This window comes from Aphis gossypii, chromosome 2 (assembly GCF_020184175.1).
Source record: "Aphis gossypii isolate Hap1 chromosome 2, ASM2018417v2, whole genome shotgun sequence".
Taxonomy (NCBI): Eukaryota; Metazoa; Arthropoda; class Insecta; order Hemiptera; family Aphididae; genus Aphis; species Aphis gossypii.
In genome coordinates this window covers 30,335,631-30,350,874 of record NC_065531.1, presented here as the reverse complement: position 1 = coordinate 30,350,874, position 15,244 = coordinate 30,335,631, and the positions used below count along the sequence as shown (strand labels likewise).

At 26.6% G+C, this 15,244-nt stretch overlaps 1 protein-coding gene and 3 non-coding genes across 8 annotated transcripts in view; all 4 read right to left on the bottom strand.

Moving 5' to 3' along the window:
* LOC114127316 (ADAMTS-like protein 1) overlaps positions 1-15,244 on the bottom strand; it is a 170,817-nt gene that overhangs the window by 22,569 nt on the left and 133,004 nt on the right. The gene's annotated exons all lie outside the window — the stretch shown is intronic.
* On the bottom strand, positions 628-720 carry Trnay-gua (transfer RNA tyrosine (anticodon GUA)). The gene is made up of 2 exons: positions 684-720; positions 628-663 (listed from the first exon to the last, which is right to left on the bottom strand). It is a non-coding gene; the product is annotated as a tRNA-Tyr (tRNA).
* Positions 6,309-6,399, bottom strand: Trnay-gua (transfer RNA tyrosine (anticodon GUA)). Its single transcript is given in 2 exon segments — positions 6,309-6,344; positions 6,363-6,399. It is a non-coding gene; the product is annotated as a tRNA-Tyr (tRNA).
* Positions 10,466-10,557, bottom strand: Trnay-gua (transfer RNA tyrosine (anticodon GUA)). The gene is given in 2 exon segments: positions 10,466-10,501; positions 10,521-10,557. It is a non-coding gene; the product is annotated as a tRNA-Tyr (tRNA).

The window sequence follows — 15,244 nt, the reverse complement described above, 5'->3', positions numbered from 1 at the left end:
TCAACTACTCTGAATAATGGAAAAAAGAAGTGCATTTAAGAATATTAAATTTTTTTATTTCCTATAATATGTACCATAAATAATAACCATTTTAATATTCTATTATACTTATTAATTAATCAATTATTATAAATAAACGTAACTTGAATTCCATTGAAAGTAACTCGTTATTTATTAAGTAAGTAGGTATAGTAACTGTCAATAAAAATATATGATGCTAAAAATAAGTCAACAAAAATGAAAAAAGATATATCTTAAGTTCAATTTTTCTTAATTTTTTAACTAGTTTTTATCCAAAAATGAGATTATATTATTGCATGTATATAATTTATGATAGCTATTATAAGTATTATAAATTCAAAATATCACTTGATTCCCTTGTATATTTAAAAGTGAACAAAACTTTAAAAAAAAAAAAACAGAAATATACTTGTTACAAACTTTTACAGCTTTACTGTTTGGTAAAAATCAATTTTAACACCAACGCATAAACATGCACCATCGAGGTTGATACTTTAAAATGACGATGGTGACAATTCAACAACCGGACATAAATAATAAAATAATAATAATAATGCATATTTTTTTTGCTCTTAAACGAAATCGAATTAAAAAAAATAATTTGCTTCCTTCGGGCCGGATTTGAACCAGCGACCTATGGATATCTATGATTACATTTTACACTACAGTCCACCGCTCTACCAACTGAGCTACCGAAGGATGAAGATATAGTCGCTTGTTAATGCACTTAAACAATTTGTTCGTACTTTCACCGTTAGCGCGATTTGTGTATAATATTATAATGTTTAAATAATATTATTTTAGAAAGCAAAAAATCTTCATAATCTTTATGTCTGCATATACCTATATACCTGCATATACCTATGTTATATATTTACTCGATGTATCACTGAAACATAATATTATGTAATTTTTATGTCGCACCCGATTTATGTACCATTATGCATAATATGTATAAGTAGGCAGAGCAATTTTTAGATGAAAAATATAGTGGTTAAGATTATTATTAGATTTTCACTCTTAATATGCGAAAACTTCGTATACCCACATGCGTTTTCTCTATCTTATACTTAGTTTTAAAAACTGTTCTGCATACAAGGCTGTATCTATGGGGAGGGAGGAGAGGGGGAGTTAACTCCACCCTCTCCCCCCACCTACATTGTCTCGCGTTATATTATGTTGTTAGGTATGCTATACTAAATTACTTATACAATAATATAATAAAATTAGAACACAATTTTTTAGCTTAAAACCCCTCCCGAAATTAATTTCCAGTTACGGTCTCGTCTACGCGGGGTGATTTATTTACTCTCTCGATATTTATATAAAAATAACCAAAATAATAAATCACATTGAGAAGAGCTTTATTTGTGCTGTTGTGTTAATATTTTTAATAACATGAATAAAATTAAAAATATTGATTGAGAACTTTGGTCATTTTTGGTTTTTTTCATTTAATTATTAAAAATTCATGATTACTACAATAAAAAAAAAAAAAAAAATAATTATAACACTACGACATAGATGAAATTCTTATCAATGTGATTTATAATTTTGATAGTTTTGATATAAATATCGTGGGATTTAACTATTAAGTCATACATCTCAAAACAGTTCTTAACTATGTTACACGTGTATAAGACAAACAACACATGTCTTAAAGTTGAAGATTATCAATCATCAAAAAAACTATAACTATAATAGGGTAGTGAATTGTATACAGATAAAAATAATTCGGAAGTACGCAGTAGTTGATCATATATTTTTAGGTAAATTTCCTGCATTAGTTACTACCACGAAATATAATATTTTATTGCTAAAATTTTAAGTATTGTTTGCATTAGATATTTTTAATTAAAGTATTAATAAAGTGTAACTACTTTATTTAGTAATATAAGTTATAGTCACCAACAGATATATTTTTATATATTTATACAGGTAAGTAAATTATAACTGTACCTATATTTATATATTTATAGATAACGTGGCATTCTGTATTAATTAATATTTGATTTGAAAACAATAAAATATTATGACGTGTATTAGGCATTCGAAAGTAAACATTTTAAAACGCTGTATCTACCAAGTGCAATACAAATGAATTGATACTTATAAGTTATAATAACCAATGGTGGTATTTATTTCTATAAGGTACTTAATACTTAATAGTATTTGTTTTACGATTATTTGTTAGTATTATAATATAATATATGCATGTACTTTTAAAATATTATTTTTATAACACAATATTTAAATAGAATAATGCATAATGAATTATTACACATGAAATTATGAATAATAAAATAAAAGTACAGCGGGCGTCTTACTATATTTTTTACAGTACCTACAATCTACATACATAATATTCTAAATTATAATCTACTGCATAACATAATATTAAAAATGCATTCAAATGTCACTGCAGCAGTGAAACAGTTCAAAATATTAATTTTAAATAAGCGAGTTTGATAAGCTGCAGTTACTCGGAAATTATAAAGATATGAATATTATATGGTTATAATGGGTGAATTTAGACATAAGAAGAATGTTTATAATATCCAAGACATGGCTGTTTTTCTGACTACTTCTATAGATTTAAGAAATTAAATAGTCGCATGGGTAATAACTACAAAGCTCTAATAGATGATGTCGAATATTTACTATTCCAATATGATACATATAATACTCATATACATGGCGGAAATGCGGAGGCAAAGAAGAATATTAAAAGTTAAATTGGAAAGTGAACTAGTACAGGAACGCTGGAACAGGTAGTTGGATAGGTGTTATAATAAAACGCCATCAATAAATATGTTAACTTAGTATTGGGTACCAATAAAGAAGAGGGGACATCGCTAAAAAGGCCCGAATAGTTAAGATAAGTAAAATTGTGGCCGAAGGCCAGATGACTGAAGAACAGGAAATTGATCAAAATTTATATGAATTAACTTACATTAATATTATGTTCATGTTGTATTTTTGAATAAATTATGATGGACGACCAGTAAGGGCGAAGTATTTCCCTATTTTGACGATTTTCAGCACAAAAAAGAAGGCAAGATGTATATTATAAGACATAAGTGTATACAAAATCAACATTGAGTGGCATTAGCTAAACGTATCACAGGTGTATAATTTTCTTAGGATAATAAAGGTTCCACCGAAAAATTCTTTAAAAAAACAATAGGTATCCCACAAAATTATAAACTCAGGATACATATGTATCCTAGGAGAATAAAAACTGCTTTGGAGTACAAATATACCTGATGGTTCGATATTTATCGGATTTCTATATTCGTCAAGTTAATAAATTTGCAATATTTTTTTTTGCATCTACAATTTTCTGTTTTAAATTCAGTTTGTTTGTTAATATCATAATTATAATAAAATATTATATACCATTAAAAATGAAACATAATGTGCACTTCAATTAGGAAATCTGATTAAATTAAATTAAAATGGAATGGTATAATTACAACTTCTTGGTTGTCGTTAAATTATAAGGATCGGCAAACAGTATAAATATAGTTTTAATATCTACTCGTACATCTTTATGTGATATACTTCTATCTCGTATATAATAATACAATACATGCCTACCCTTCTTACATTCACATACCCAATTCGTGAGTTTGCGGATACGTACATATATTATATATATTATATATGTAATAATATTATATAACATGTATTATACTCGGTTAAAAGTATTGTCCGTACTTCCGTAATATCGGTTTTTGAGTTTTGATCGAAATGTATAGCAAATCGCGTTTTGTTCAACAACAATAAATCCAATGTACGCGAGTATTCCAAATATCAAAAATACTTTTCGTATAGTTTGCCGTTAAACTCGACGTATAAATAACGGCCAATCGGTAATAAATAATAAAAAGTTTAGTGATTTTTTTCTCTAGTAAAATTTATTTGTAACTTGAATGTAACGTTTACCACGACGTTATCGATGAAATTAAAAAAAAAAAAAAACAAAGTGGTATTTTTATTAAGTTATTTTTTTAGCTATAAAATGCGTTTGTTTGAGAAAATTATCAAAATTGTACGTAACGATATTATATTATAGTACCTATATTATACATATAGGTATTTATAAGTAAATTATTATAATATGTTAAATTAAAGTATTAATGAACCAATTAAATATTTTTTTTAAACGAATATAAACACGAATTCCTCTTTTTAGGAATGAAAATGAAGTATTACACATTATTCATTTTTTTAAAGTTAACACGGGGAAAAATATTTGTTTCACGATTCCTTACATTTGGATTATTAAATCTTTATGGTTATATATTAATAATTGATTTATATTTTTTTCTTTACAAAACTGTAACAATATATTTTATTGAGCAATATAAACGCTTTGGTGGTATAAAAAACACATATAATAATATTAATAAGATGTTTAAATTTAACGGAAAAAAAGTCAATAATAATAAAAAAATAAAAAATTATAATATAATTTAGTGAATTTCACCCTTGTTTAGAATTTGTAAGAATACTAAGAATATAATATTATATATATATAAATATTTAATTATTTTATAACTATTATTGTCTAGTCATACTATAATGTGTACCATAATATATACATACATAACATAAGTATATTGTATATATTATGTTGGCAATTTTCAGGCACTTCAGTTTGTCTTGTAAAAACTTTCGGGGTTGTGGTTGAGCAGCAAAGGCTAAGCAAGAAAGTAATTTTTTTATTTTTTTATCGGAGAGGAAAATATAGAATTTTCTCATCATATTAAAACCATGGGAAACAGTGTTTTATTTACCTAGTGTTTAATATAGACGTGCCAGCGTATTGCAGAGGGCTTCCTAATCTTTAAAATAATAAATAAATTAAACCTGAAATAGAAAATATTGATAAACCATCTAGAATGAAATCTTAATATTATTAATTATTATTATAATTTTTAATATTATACTGTGTATCATTGCATACAAAACACACCAATATATAGAAAAAATAAATCTGTTATAATATAATTATTATAAAAAACTCCTTATTAGGTATTTGTTAACCGGCGTTATGTTTATTGTATGCTACTTCAAATATAACAATACGAGATGAATAGAGTAATTATATTATTAACTATAGTTTATTATTATTTATTATTATATAATACCTATAATGTTTGATGACTGATGTACTAGGTAATGTAGGTATATATTATTTTTAGATATCATTATTATTTGTACATATTAAAGTACCTTATAGTTAATAGTCATAAAAAATAATTTGTATAGTATATTATATTCATATGTTCCATATGGATGTCGAATAGATATATATTATAATAGGTAGGTTGTACAGTAAGTTAGAAATACTTACCACTAGCTGATCCCGTGCACTTCATTACTCATTAAAAATGCCAATTTTATAATAATAAGTTAACAATTGAATGCTATTTATTGCAAAAAAAGAATTGTTGTTAAGCAATATGAAATTTACAAATCCGATTAAAACTTTGAATGCCATAAACGCATAATATATGCGTCTCTTTTCTATGCCTAAGACCAACCATGGTCCATAGTTTAAGTTACATAAGTTACCATGTTTATCTTAAACGACTTGAACCATGCGACCAACATAATATAGTGCCATGGACACACTTTTAAAAACTCAACAATTGATGTTATCAATTCTACAGTGATGCCAAAAAAAATAAATAAATAAATAAAACGAATCCAAAGACACCCAATGAAAAAATATCGGACAAATTATTATTTAATTATTTAACAACTACCTTATTATTATTTATTGTCGTTTTAATAATAATAAAATTAAAACCAATAACAACCATTTACAAATAATAATTTTCACTGTAAATCTAAAAATCCTTGTTTGAGCAATTCCTCGGGTTGGACGTCTCCCTTTTTAAAGTAGCCTATCTTTTTGATTCTGTACCATATTTCATCATTTTCATCGCAATCGGGTGGACGGCTTAGGAATGCATAAAAGCATTGATTTGAATTTTGAATACTGTAAAACTATAATAATAATACTTATAATATTATAAGTATTTTTTATAATACTTATTACTTATTAGTATTTATAATCAATGGAGTATCATAAAAAAAAAAAAAAACCCATCCATAATTACGATTCATTATACAACATCTTGTGATGTGTAATTAAATTGTTTGTTCACTTAACACATCAATTATGTTTATGATAGAACGAAAAAATAATAAATATATAAAAAAAAAAACAATTTTCTTGAAAAAGATACGATAAAAATTTGCAAAAAATGATTTCCTTCGAGCCGGATTTGAACCAGCGACCTATGGATATCTATGATTGTTAACCACTACAGTCCACCGCTCTACCAACTGAGCTATCGAAGGTTGATATATGTGGGTTGATTTTACACATTATAACCGTAAATATAATACGTAACAAGACTAGATATGAGAAATATTTACATTATAATATTTAAATTTAAATTTACTTTTCCCCGCGAGTGCAGCTAGTATATTTATATAAATAGATTTTAGGTATCTAATGTATAATTCTTTTAACAAAAATCGTAATGTTGAAAGCTTAGGTGTAAGAAATCATAACAATATAATAGGCATACCTATATATATTTTATTACACAATGTGTGGTTTTAGGTACATTTATTTTAACTTTAATTAAGTACCTCTAATAAATAAAATAATAATAGATATACTGCTATAGTGCTATAGTTATCTCGATAATTTCAAATCTGTATATCGTAATCGTAGGTATGTGTATTAATGTACTATGACAGTATTTTTTTTTTTTTAGTATACGGCATATTATAATATTATATAGTTATTTAGAATATTAAACTAATTTGTTATAATAACTAAAACTAAATAGGTACTAAAAGAATTAGGGTAGTATTTTAATTTTTAATACCTACTTACATTAATGTTTGAATTGATGTATAGTTTTTTTTTCTAAAGTTATAAACTTTTAACTTGAAACTGTAGTATCAAAGCTATACAATTTATTAAAATTATATTTTTTTTGGCTTATTTAAAATATCTACTGTAAATATATATATTCATCACAAAAAACTGAAATGTTCGTTTTGTGTTTATACATGATAGGTATAGGACCTTTTAATAAGTTCAATTTATGCGAATATTTTAAAAGTTGAATTATTAATTTCCATTAAAAATTCAAAAATGTATAACTTACAAGTTACAAGTAACAAGTTTTTAAGTATAAATGAATAATTATCAGGATATCGTGGTTTGTGGTGCAGACCTGCAGTCAGGACTCAGTGGTGAACCCAGAGGAGGGTTTCGGAGGTCAGCTGACCCATACCTTTTTCTTAGTAGATGATGGCCCTTCAAAATGACAAGTTACATAACTTAATAACTATGTATATTATACAATACTACGATAATAAAAAATGAAATAATATAAAATAATAATTTATAAAATGTACCTACACAGACTCAAGAATATTTTCTATGTAAATTTATGAATATATATAATGATGTACTTATAAATGGATATAAAGACGTGAAGACTGGGTATTGAGGTATGATCGTATGACGTATAGTTGATCGTACAAAGGCTGAAAGGCGTCATATGCGTAAATTGGTGGGTTGGCTTAGTCATCAAAATATTTCCCAACTTAACTTCGTTAACATTATGTTATTATACGTATCGATTGATATTTTTAGGATTCACTTCTAGACTTTCAACCATTTTTACGTCTATGATGAACGCCGAACGCGTAAATAAACACCGTAGTGGTGAGCAGTGGCTATTTTTTTTTGATTTTCCGTAGTGCACATATTTAAATTTGAGCTTATAGTTACTATCAATTTGTCCAAGGTATGGTTGCAGAATGTAATATAGTACTATAAAGGTGGTGCACATTTTTATTTTTCGTAGTGCACAAAATGCGTCGTTGTACTCACAAAAATAGCCACTGGTGGTGAGAATTAGAAACACTGTACTTATTATAATAAATAGGTAGTCACATTCGGTGACGATTAATATAGGGAAAGGCTGATAGTCCTAAGGTTGAAAACTAGTGCTATAAGTACCTCAGATTTGCCATTATCAAATTCTAAGTCCCTGGTTTAAAAAACATTGTGTGTTAATTTTTTTAACTGTATATTATCATTAGGTATATTATGTATCAATCAAAAAAAAAAAAATACAATGTAAATACCAAATAATTTCGACACGGCTACCCACTCGGACGAAGCTGGATTTATGAAAGTTAAAATTAATAACTAATAAGTAATAACCGATAAATCACGGGCACAGGCGATTGACATAACACCGCACAATGCCATGACGTAGTATGTAAAATAAACGATTTGGCATTTTAGTGGAGTGGCAGCTCGCAACTATTGTCGTGCGTCATGTGAACGTCGTGACCGGCGAGTCCTGAGCTTAGGAACATTTTTATACGTTATATTGTAATGGTTAAGTCCTAAAAAAATAAATTTATCTCATTTTGTGATTGATCCCGAATAAACGTATTAAGTTTTTACTACTTTTTTATTATTACGCTGCTGATTAAGAGCAAATAATTTTCCCCTTTGTCTTGATTTTCACAATAGTTTTTGTACATTTCTGAATAACGTGGCTTTTTACGCACACTGCAGGGAAGTAATTTGGTCATGTTTGGGCATGTGTGTGATACTATGATGGGGGAGGGGGTATTATCACAATTCATAAATTACATTTTTGTAAGTCTCATAACACCTATAGGCTATAATTAATACAATCGTTACAATCAATATACTATGTGATGAGTACTATGCATCTTTAAATATATCCAAATGACCAAATGTGTTAAAATAATCATATTTATCATCAATATCAAAATTACACTGACCTAAGTCTACAGTAATTATTATTAACATGTATAACCATGGTGGTATGTGTGTGACTATAAAGTGTTTATTTAATTTTTTTTTAACGAAGATTTTATTAATATACGTTTATTAATTAACACAACAAATGCAAATATGCGGTGTTGACATTGCTGAAATTCTGACGGTCCTACAGTGGTATAAAATACAAGTACAAAAATTGAGCAAAACAATTAAAATGAAATATTCTGTAAATGAAACCGTACTTAATCTTTTTTTTAATTATAAATAAACAATTTTTACCACCGTATTAAAATACTTTTATAAATTATGTGTGTAAAGAAAATAAAATTAAAAACTCCAGAGTAAGATTATAATTTAATAAAAACTTCAATAATAATAGGCATTATTTTATGATGTCAACTTGTGCTGTACTTGTCTAATAATTCTATTGCTATATTGAAATATTTGCAATGTTACTGGAAAAGATGAAATTTAATCAATGTTGATAATGACTAGTCATTAGTCAATAACGGTATTGCCTAATTATTAATTTATTTTTAAACTGATTATTTAACAGAAATACACAATAATTATTACACTTTTTCAGTGTACAAATGATTTAAAATACTGACTGATCGACTGCAAAATTTGTAACTGACAATACCGATTATGTAGTGACTAGTGACAATAAACCAAAATATGTAAAATACAATAATAAATACAATAAACACGATTTAGTTTAATTATCGGGAAGCACAAACAGATTGGAGATTAGACAAATGATTATAAAAATATTATTCATCATTACTCATTACTCATTATCATATCCGTTTATATTTGGAATACAGAATGTTCGAGTTATCTATAGTTTTTCTTTCGACATAAGGAGAGTCTTGTGTATATTATTTTTTTCTTTATTCTATTTAATATTATTTGGTTAATAGAGGTACCGGAACCTATGTGGAATAATAAATAAACAAATCTAATGGCATACCTACTATCTATATTATGACAATTCATTTTGAATTTAATGCGACTTAATATACATTTCATATGAATAATTTATATTCTATTATGTAGCTTAATATTTTTATTCGTTTTTTAAAGCATAACACAAATCTCTTTTATGTTCATTTAACTATTTAAGTATGTATAATTTTAAGATTCAAAAATTTACTGATATTAAGTTATAAATATAACCAGAATGAGAAGGCTTTTAGATATTAAATTTAAATCTAATAAAACGAAAAAAAATGTTTTGAACAGCATTAATTTGATTGGAAATATCAATAGAATGATTTCTCAGTCAGAATATTTCAGCATACTATATCATAATGAAACCGTACGATAGAAGTAAATAGACATTATTTAAAAGTTTTCATTTATAATATGCGATGGCTGTCAACTCTTAGATAAGAATAAACTTCAATAAAGTTTTATAAATAAATAATAATTATTATTATTTTGTATTCTGTGTGTGACACATAATATTAGACATAAAAATATTAAAGTATATTTGATATCATATATAATGTATCGATTTGATTGGTATGTGAACAACATTCACACAATAAAATAAATTTGCAAAAAAATCTTTCCTTCGGGCCGGATTTGAACCAGCGACCTATGGATATCTGTGAATTTAGCACCACTACAGTCCACCGCTCTACCAACTGAGCTACCGAAGGTGGATGAAATCCGGTGCGAAAATCACAATATCTAAATCGGCCGCAACTTTCACGTGTCACTGTTGACGACTGTAGTTATATTAGCTAGCGGTTTAGCCACAAAATAAAAAACTCTGTGGTTTCGCTGATTTTTTTTGTACATATCTATTGCGAACCGTGTGTCGTGGCCATCTATTATGATTTATTTACCTACCTTTGGTACGGTATATGCTTCGATACAAATGGAAGATGGAAACCAACCCTAAACCCTTTGATATCTACTACCAATTCCAATGATTTTCGTTTTCATCTGTAAAAGTTTATTTACAAAAAAAGGCGTATTTAATACTTTATAAGAGTGAATAAAATATCCCTACCTAATATTATGTTTGAAATTCTGTAGTTTATCATTTTTAAGGGTTTTAAATAAATAATATTTATATGATCTAGGCGTATAATATATTTTAATCGTCAATCAATTTTTCATTCGTAGATTAGGAACCGTATAAATACGTATAATATAACCCGTGTTACAATGTTATGATTAGAGCCTGATCACTATTATAGACTGTATTAGAATTAGTGATGTAATTTGGTCATGTTTGTAGCGGGGGTGCCGAGGGATGAAATGTTTTTAAATTTTACCTATCTAAAATTAATAAAATATACTTATGTATATTTCATGTTACAATCATTTTAAGTTGCTTTATCTAGATACTTAATTTTTTTAATATATTGTGTATTAGTGTGATGAATTAATATTCGCTAATTGCCTTATAGAATAGATATATAATGGTGACTTTTTTTTATATCTATCATAATGGGTATATTTCAAATTGTATTTAGCGCTAAAGCGCTTAAAGCTAATATGATCAAAATAATATTATTTATGATGTATTGATAAATATATAAAACCGTAGTCTACATTACACTTATCTTTACATTTTTTAAACTATGTGAAAGAATTCAGTATTGTGTTATTAATGAACATAATATATAATTGTAGTCCTTGCTGTTTGATAGTGCTTGAATTTACTATTTACTATTTACTGTAATTCACGATGAAAAAATATTTTGTAAAATATTATTATAAATTCTAGTACCTATTCTACGACAGTACGATGATTACGATGTAGTAACTTATTATTGTCAATTGACAATTGTGTGAGAAAAGTGAACGAATGGTTTTTAAAAAAAAACATTGTCCAGTAAATATACCTATATAGTAAGTGAATGTATACGTGTAGTCTTAAGGTGTATTGCCATTGCAGAACCATAATATAATATTATGACGTAATAACGTTAATAATTCGTGACATTATTATGAATTCGTGTCTTGTCAAAAGCGCGTCCGAGCTAAGACAAATTAAATTTGACTGCATGCAATGATTAAAAATGTATGAAATGCGATCATTAATAAAAAAAAAAGTGGACATCCAATTTATTGATGTATTTTATAAGTGGTGCGTATACTTTTATTATATACCCATAGTATTATAGTGGTATTCATTTGACAGTGGGTAGATCATAATAATCTAAAGATCCAATATGCGACTTACATACAACATTGTATCTTTAGTTAAAAGTCTGATAAAAATAAATGTCTTCTGCTTAAGAGTTGATTCATTAATCCTATAGGTCATAGGTTTAGGTATTGCACTATAAACCATAATACGAATAACGTCGTAGCCAATAAAATAGTATAACTATATATTTAACCGTCTACATAATAACGATGAGGTTTTGACATAAATATTTTATAAATTAATAATATAATATGTACTCTGTATACTGTATAGTCTATACATAGTATATACCTATACTATATATAGCTATATAGTTATAGGCGGAACTAGAGTTTTTATATTAGACTGGGCCACTTTTCCTTATCAATTCAGATACGTACTTACAAACTGTGGGTAGGAGGGGTCAACAATTCTTGGTTTTATCTTTTTTAAACTTATTTGTGTATTTTTATTTTGTATACACTTTTGTAACGTTAAATATTGATGATTTTTCATTTAAAAATAAAAAGTAGTTATATATAAATAATACATATAAATACTTATAATTCAGTAATTCATTTTGTTTAAAGTCGAAATTCAAAAACCATTTAAGTTTAAAAATTACTAAAATTAAAATAAAAAAAGTGAATATTTTTAAAATATCAAAGTAGGTATATCAATTATAAAACTAGATGACGATCATATGAAACCATTTTTTTGAATTGTTCGATATTTTTGTCATGGTAAATCTCAATATATGAAAACATCAATTTCTTAGACGTTCCTTTGTTTAAGACAGTTAGACCTTCGATAGACGAAGCTTAATTCTAAAATCTATAATTTACATGCACTTTTATAATTGAGACCACTTTAATTTGAGTAAAAGCGATCACACAATATAAATAAAACACTATAACGTTATTTTCACGGTTTATTACATTTTCTAAAAATAAAATTTACAATGTTCAGAATTTCAGATACTTTTGTTAATAATTTCAGTTAAATTATAACGGATAATATTGTTTTACTGAGAAATAAATCATAATATTTATTTTGAACAATTTTTCTTATTTTCAAATAATATATTATCATGTCCATTTAATATATTATTACGTATACAGTATACATTAATACGGGGCGCGATTCAACTGGGCCAAGGCCAAGTTGGCCCAGGTCGTAGTTTCGCCTATGTAATATAGTAATTTATAGGTTATAGTATATAGTGATATTGTGATATTATGTTTTATGTGTAAGTGTTATATTTTTCAGACCCCCGTCATCGGCTACATAATAATATAATAATATATCGTCGGTGGACTTCATACATGTTAGTGTTCAGCCCTCGTAATGATGAAAATATAATACAATTTATATTGTAGCAGTATCATAATATATCAAACCATAAACTACCATAGGGCACCTATTTGGACAAACGAATAGCAAGTGCCAAGCGCCTACCCTTGGATACTGTCCACTGTTCAGAATATCAAAAAATTATTATCCTATACCTCAGTATGCAGTGTTGTGTAGATATGTGTATGTATAAGTGTAGTATCTATAATATTTTCTACGACTGCAATATTTTATTATTATTATTTATAGCACCTGCTGAAATTGTTCACACGTATTATAATACTATATATAATAATGCGTGATGATATAGGTATAATCATGTTATGCATTGCTAAAAAATTCGTGCAAATACACTATTTTTACGTTCAGGTAGGTAAGAATAGTAATAACTTTATCAAAAAGGTTATAAATATTTTTTCTAAGCATTTATTTTGAAAATTAGGTAAAAATTATTTATACTTTCAACAGGTGGTTTTCAAACAGGTAATTCTATTTTTCAGAAAAAAAGTCACAAAAATTATATGTTACACACCACTTATAAATGATAATTTTATATTTTTGAATTACAAATATTTGGGCATTCATTTATCGAGTATTTCTGTTGATGATTTTTTATTAGGTTCTCAAAATGTTTTTTGATAATTATCTATTCATCTGACTGATATCTAATTATTCAAATTTTTTTTATTCAAGTTTGATGTGGGGCGGGAGACAGAGTAATTTTAGTTTGTAACTCGTATACCCGTAAATCGTACATCGTACATTTAGTGAATTATTGTTAAAAAAAAAAAAATCTGAGAAGTGAATACACCCCCTTTTCCTCCTGTGGATTTAACTGAGGAATATAAACATTCGCGAATTGAGCCTTTGTCCAATTTAAAAATACTATAAGCAGTATAAGCTAATATAAATATTTTTCTTAAATCAAATTGTAATATAATTTAATTGTAAGTAAGGTAATTTAACTTAAAATATTAAAAAAAAACAACTAATAAGTTGCTCCAATGCGAGTAATATATTATTGGTTCTTTTGTAACGTTCGTGGATTTATCTCATAATCCGTTACTGATGGATGGTGTATCATATTATGAATACATCTGCAAAAGTGCACTGCAGCAGTAAGTTCGAAATTAGTATGGTATGTTATGCTTGAACCAAATGGCTGGCTCACTGGATGTGTAGTTTTTTCTTTCGATAAATTAACTGGACTCTGTCAGTTTGTGGTTTTCTGGATTTGAAAATATAATCTACATCCATCAACCTAATCCGCCATGTTGCAGCACAGTATCAACCGCGTGATGCGTATTATTATTTTATACCGTAGGATTTCATGACACATATATAGTGGTAAGAGGTAATTGCTAATATTATTTTATTATTATAATAATATGCAAGACATGCAATTTCCGACTTTCGTATAGATCATAATATCACATGGATTGAACATTCATTCCAATGGATCGCAAACGAAAGATAACGCAATATTATACAGAAAGAAAAATCGTCATTTAAATAATAATTTACTCATGATAAAAAACAAAAAATTCATTGTACAATTTATGTACCAAGATAATTTAAATATGAATTTTGCCACGTCCCTGCGTTTAAATCTGTTTGCGACTGGTAGTAAGTTATAATCGGTTCAATCATGAATTCGATATAATTTAAAGGTCAATACATAAATACATTTTACGATTCGAATTTACAAATCATTAATTTAATTAAATGTCCAAGTAAACTTTTTAAAAATATGTATATATTTAGAGAACAAATTGTGTACTCAAATAATATTTTATTATAGTAGAGTGTATATGATGCGTTATTCAAGCAATAACCTATATAATAATTTT